Below are 6,727 nucleotides of genomic sequence, written 5' to 3' on the forward strand. Positions count from 1 at the left end.
AGCCACGGCTTCTCCCACCCCTGCGACGGACGATGCGCCCTGCGGCGAGTCGAAGGAGGGAATCACCTCAAAATACGTTAGCGAGGATCCTGGCAGAGTGAGGGAAAAGAGCTCTCCTGTTAACAGGAGTGTACCTGCACCTCTGCTTGCTTTAAAACTGCCTTTTCCACACTCCTGATCACAATGGCACCAGGGAAAAATAGTGTTCTCAGTTTCTGGATGGTTACACAAATTTTTCTTTCCTTCTGTATTTTCATTTAGGTACAAATTAGTTGGGAGTCCGTTCATCCTGTGTCAGCTTAAAGGAAACGACGTCGAATGGAGTAAACTTCCAACATGCGAACGTAAGATTAATCCAGCTTTACTTTTGACCTCGCTCCAGCAGCTCTTGCATGCTAATGTCTGCTCTAAGCCCGTCTTCATACTGTGTTGATATTACGTGGCAGATCTGTCCCCAGCACTGCAGCTGAGAAATGCCCATTTCGCTGCTGACGCTGTATTTCAGCAGGTTTGTCCCTGCAAGACCAAGGTATTTTCTCATGATGAAGGCAGCAGTGAGGATGATGGGATGAGCTTTCAAGGAACCACAAGCCAGGGCATGACAAGTTGCCTGTTTATTTTTGTGACCCTGGGAGGGAGAGGGTGTGACAACAGAACCAGTTCAGAAAGCAAAGAGAGATGATCGAGACAGAAGGCAGTGGTAGTCACCCAGCGTCAGCCACCCATAAAGTTTATTCTGTTCAAGAATCTTAGGGGAACTCTTAAGAACTGCTTGGCATTTTCATCATCACTGAAGTTTTTCGCACTACTCGTGCTGACCTTCTTTCCCGCAGCGATTACCTGCTCTCCACCTCCTCAGATCGGCAATGGAAAGCACAGCGGCGCAGGAGCAGAGAAATTTGTGTATAACTCCACAGTGACTTACAGCTGCGAGGCTGGCTTCCAGCTGGTCGGCGAGGCGAGCATCCGCTGTACGAGCAGCGACGGGACGGACGCGGCCTGGAGCGGAGCCGTGCCGGAGTGCAAAGGTGATTTCACCTTGGTTAGGGTTCGGTATTTGGTATGGACCAGCTTCACGCCTTGTGACTGCTTAGCAAGGGACATGCTGGGCGTTGGTAACTGCAGTTTTAAAGAGGAAAAGTGCAGTGCTGCTGAGGTGAGTGAGGAACGCCCGGTCTGTGCGGGAAAGGCAGCGTGCTCCTAGCAATGCTTGTTCTTTATACCCTAGAGAAAAGCACCTCTGTCAAACCTGCAGCAAAGCAAACAGAAAGGAGTCCTCCTCCCCAAAGTGAGTGCAAACGATTCTACACGGAATCAAGTCCCACATTTCCCAACTTCATTTGCTCCTTTATCGCATTTCTATGGAAAAGCCACTCGATGAATCTCACAGCGGGATTTTCACCCTTTCAGGTTCCCGTGGAAATGGCATCCAGCCATCCAAGAAGGCTCTCACGTGGGAAAGGAAGCTCAGCCTTTATAAAAAGTCACTCCAGAACACCGTCTCCTTCTCCCATTCTGCTTCGTTCTCCAGGACACCAGGTCAGTCCTGGAGGCTCATTTGGAGCTCAGGGGAACTCAGCAATGGGACTCCCTGCTTACTCCCAGTCCTATACCTGGAGTTTTCATTTGTTCCCATGTTTCTCTTCAGTGTCAAGGAGCTGTGCTACTTCAGCATTCAGATTTGTCGTGCCTTTGTACAAAACCCAGAGCTACTATTCTCCCTGGACCAGCCAAGGACCCCTGTGTCCTCCAAAGTACATGGGGATCTCTGGTATCCTCCCCCAGCCCAGCTGCTTCGAAAACTTAAAACGGTCGAAAGTTGCATCCTTTTGTGGAAGTGAGTGATTTTTTTTTTTTTTTTTGTCATGTTCTTTTCTTCTAGAAGTTTTCTCTCTAGAATTTATATTTTTCACTGGTTGGGATTCAAAGTTCAGGTCTGACTGCACTGACCTCCTCCTCTTAAAAAAAGCTTTGCTTTGTATGAAATGTATTTTCCTTTGTTCCCTTGCCTTTGTGTTATTGGAGATTTTGTTTCACCCATTTTTTGCCATCTTGAAAAGGAACAGAGAACTTTATACCACGTAGCCCGCGGAGCGCTGGGGCTGCTGTCCGCGTTCTGGCAGTGCGCTGACGCTCTCCGTGTTCCGCCCCAGCCAGGTCGTGGGCAGCCAGGAGGAGCCGGACGTGGCAGAAGTGCTGCTACAACAGATTCCCCATCCGCTGCAAAGGGTCATTTTACCCATAAAAAGGGTGAGTGTCCGCGGTGTTGGAAACAGCGTCCGGGTGGGAACCAGAACCGTGTCCTTGTAAGCGATAAGGACACAACACCCACCGCAGGGTCCCGCTACCCAGCTGGAGACCGGACGAACAGCGTTTCGCTGGTGGCAGGGCAAAGCTGAACTTGCTCATCCCTGAGCCACGTCTGGGTCAAAACCAGACAATCTGTCCACCCTGTCGTGGTGGGTTTTGGGTGTGAACCCGCACAGCCCGGGGCTGTTACACAAACGTGATCAGGCTGATGGTAAAGTCCCGGTCCAGGAATGCCCCCGTGCAGGAGCAGTGTGGCCAGGAGGGATTTTCCCCGTCGCTGCTTCATTTCTCAAAGGTGGGGTTTGTCCTGACCTGCTAGCATCACCAGGCTGGGGCCAAAACCCCGAGGTATTTGTCTGGACTGTTGAAGAAGGACCCGAAGAATCCCTCTTGGGGGTCCAAGGCAGGGTAACGGGGCTGCATGCCTGGGCACTTGTGGAAGTGGCTGGAGGAAAGATGCTGCGGTGGTATCAGTGTAGGGAAAAGGGCTCCAAGAAGGGCTTTGCAGGCGCCACAGGAGATGAAGTTTGGTGATGATGGGCCCTTGGTAGGAACAAATGAAAGCTAGAAGCTTCCTAGATCATACAAGAAGGAAGGAAAGGGGAAAAGTTTGTCTTTTTATTTTTTTTGCCTAAAACTTTCTACTTTGCTCTATTATGTAACTTCCAAATGAGATTGATTCACAAATCTCTTCCTCTTGGTTTTTCTGTTTTTTACTATTCTGTCATTCCTGGCACTTCTTCAGGAGACCGTGTCAAAGCAGCGGCTTGGCACACGCTTTCCAGCGTGAGAAACGCTGCTCTGCACTCTGCTTCGGGAACTGGGCTCTCCTGCCCCAAAACCCGGGGGCTTTAAAACCAGCCCCTCGGTGCCAGCAGGCGGGAGCAAGGGATGAGGTGGGGGAACATGGGACCAGGCCTGCAGAGAGCCTCCAGAGTGTGAAGGAGGAATTGGTTTGGGCTCTTCTAACTGGCAGTGCTAAAATTCACCCCCAGACTGGGTGGGTTTTGAAAAATCTGGGCAGAAAGCTTAACTCTCCTTGAAACTACAGCCGGGCTAATCTTCCCGCGAACGTTTCCTTCCCCCAGGCTGCGTGTGCGGCCCGGGGGAAGCGCGATGGCGAGCGCACGGGAAGATTCACCTGGAGCTTTGCAGCAGTTGATTTGTGCGAGGTCTGCCCATCCCCAGCCACGCCGTGACCACGGGACGCCCGCGGAAGGAACCCTGGCAGGAGGCGTTTGCTCTTTCCTTGCACGATCGCAAAGACACTGGGCGTGCGCTGCCCTCCTGCCGTCTCGCTGCAGGCGTAGGGGAGACACGGGGCGAAATGGGATCCCACCCGTCTGAGCAGATCTGTCTCTTTTCAGACAAAATCGGCACCGTAAGCGTAAAGCCTGCAAACCCTTCGCCGCGTTCTGTTCCTGAAGTGCCCCGCGCGGTGGTTGTGCTTGCGGGGACTCTTACGCTTTGCTTTAAAACAAAGAATAAGCTAGACCAGGTCTGTCCCATGCACAGGTACAAAATATGTATTTTTAGTTGTGATCGGTTTTAATGTTCCAAGAGATTGATCAAAAACTACTCCTGCAAGAGTTGGCTGACTCCCATAGCTCCTTCTCCCATCAGAGTGTTTCTCCCTTTCAGCGATCTCCTCCCAGCATCCCGGATCCAGTCACCGTTCCCCACCGCTCTGCCCGGCCTTTTTTCAGGCTGGGGCTGGGAACCCGCGGTTCCTCAGAAACCCCTCGGGCTTTCTGTGGAATTTCTGGCCCGCCGGGTTATCGCAGCCCGTTCCACTCGGTGTTTGCACAGCTGCTGGCTAGCAACGCCAGCCTGCTGCCATGGCAATGGCCGCAAACACGCAGGCTGGCAGGACGGGCTGGGGAGGACCCAAACCTCCCCGCCGGGCTGAGCTGCTCCCCTAACGTACCGGGAATCGCTGGCTGCGGGTACGCCCGTGCGAGCTGCCGGGAGGGCTGTGCCGAGAGCAAAACACTGACTTCCCTTTCTCACAGTTATGTGCTTATTTATTTTAGGAAACCATAATACTTTACATGCTAAATTGAATGTTGATCTTTTATTTTCAGTACTTTAAGCACTTTCTTTCGCAAATAAGTTTTTTGTATCAGGCCTAAGTGCTTTGCAGTGTATGTTTCTGCTCAGGCCACATGAAAGATAAAAGCTGCCCGTGGTCTGTGTATCTGCTAATCTCACGCTGCGAAGGAGCTGCGTCCGCGTTCCGTGCGGAGCAAGGCAGCTCCATCACGCTGCGGGCGGGCTGCGAGCACGTCGGCTACGCGCAGACACAGAGGAGGAACTGCTGAGTATCTCCAGCGCTGTCCTACTGCTCCAGAGAAGCTGGAGCTGCCAGGTTTATGTTGTTGGCTGCTTCTTATGTTTGTCCTATACCTACACTAATGGCCTTATCTTTAGGTACCTTTCTGGATTTTTATGCGCATTTAGCAATAAATGGTAATTGTTTATAAAGGATAGCCTGGGAATTCTGCTGCCTGCTGGTCCCTTTTCATGTTTTATGCTCTTTTCAGGAAGAAGAGATCTCTTGCTAATGGTCAGATTTGCTGTTCAATCAGTTCTTTAGCAGCACCCCTATTTATTTTCTAAAAGGTCTCCTATGCAAGTTCAACTTCATTAAAAAAAAACGGGAGGGGGGAGAAAGAAACTCCGTGCAGCAGTGTTTGGGGATGTGAGTGTTACAAGTCCGTGGTCTGACAAAGCAAGCTGGAGCGATGCATACCTGCCCTTAACGCCATCCAGCCGCCCCGGTGCCCAGCTCTGCGGCCCCTCCGCCGCGGCTGCCCCGGGGCTCGGCCCCAGCAGGGCGGTGGGAGCGGTGGGCGATGGCCCGGGCTGCGCGGGGCTGGCAGGCACGGGAGCGGGCAGGGAGCCGAGGGTGGATTTCTGTGGAAACCCCAGAGCAACTCGGGCAGCTCGCGCCGTGTTTTTGCTGGCTGGTTTTGCTGGAAGCCTCGTGTCGCTGCCGTCCGAGCCTGCCCGCGTGGGCACGCAGAGCAGCACGGGTCAGGCTCCCCTCCGCTCGCGCTTTCGTTTCTGCCGTCGCCATCTGCTTGGCCCGATTTCCGCAGCTCCGGGGAGGGGTGTCGGAGCACGATAAAGCCAGTCGCCCTCGGCAGCCATGGCGGGGCTCGGCTGCTGGGGCGGCTCCTGCCCGGGAGGTTTTGCTGCTCCGTTACTGGGGCAAAATGGGGCAGCAAGCGTGGATGCAGCGAGGCGGTGGGACGGGCTGGTCCGAGCCTGGTGGTCTGGGCAGGTATAGGGGTCCCCTGCGTGGTGGCCTGGAAAGCAGCCTGGGTCTAAGCGTTGATCTCGACCCTGTGAGCACGGGCATGTCCCCGGGCTGAAGCTACAGCTGCTGGTTGGCCTGATGTCCGCAGGAACCCAGCCGCTCCCTCAGGAGACCCGACCTTGCTTTGCCAAATACCTCTCAGCGTCTCGCTGTCCCGTGCTGAGGTCACTGCCGTAAGCCATTGCAAGAGAATTCCCCAGAATTTAAAGCAATTTCTTTCCTGTTAGCAACTGCTTTCTGCGCTACGCAGCCACCATCCCAGTTCAGACTGCAGGTGACCAGTGACCTGTAAAAATATGCGGCCGAGACACCTCCGTGTAATTTGTCAGCGTGTTCACAAGTAAGTATTTTAAAGGCATGCGTTTTCCAGGCTGCTTGCCGCCCCCTCAAAGCAAACACCGCTTGGCCTCATTGCAAATGCTTTCGTTACGTGTGCTTGGAGCTCAAATTGTGTTGGAAAGGGAAATTATGTGGGGGGGAAAAATAAGGAAAAAATCCAATTTTGAGCTTCTCAGTGGAAGCATCGCTGTTTCCTGGATAACAAAGGCAGAGGGAGGGAGGCAGGAAGGCGCAGGCATGCTGCTGGCTGCCCTTTCCTCGGGCTGGGGGGACGGGGGGGGGACACACTGCTCAGCAGAGCGGGACAGGGCAGCAAACAGCCACGACTTCTCCTTCGGCTCTTCCCGCCAGGCCTGCGGGCAGGGATCCCCGAGCAGCTCCGCTTTCCGAGGCGAACTGCTCCAGGGCCGAGGAGACGGCGCAGCGTCCGCAGGCAGCGCAGCCTCTGCTCCAGGGGGGTTCTCCGTCTGCCTGGGGGAGCTGCAGTGGAAACGCTGCTCTCCCCGCTGTGCTGTCTTCCGAGCAGGTGTTAACAGGAGCAGTTCCATGAGCAGCTTCCAACCAGAGCTGTAAGTCAGCTTTAAATCCAGGCTGAGGGGTACAGGGGAGACCAGAGGGCCAGGCTGAGGGGTGCAGGGGAGACCAGAGGGCTGTAAATCAGCTTTAAATCCAGGCTGAGGGGTGCAGGGGAGACCAGAGGGCTGTAAACCAGCTTCAAATCCAGGCTGAGGGGTGCAGGGGAGACCAGAGGGCTGT

This window comes from Opisthocomus hoazin, chromosome 25 (genome assembly GCF_030867145.1).
Source record: "Opisthocomus hoazin isolate bOpiHoa1 chromosome 25, bOpiHoa1.hap1, whole genome shotgun sequence".
Taxonomy (NCBI): Eukaryota; Metazoa; Chordata; class Aves; order Opisthocomiformes; family Opisthocomidae; genus Opisthocomus; species Opisthocomus hoazin.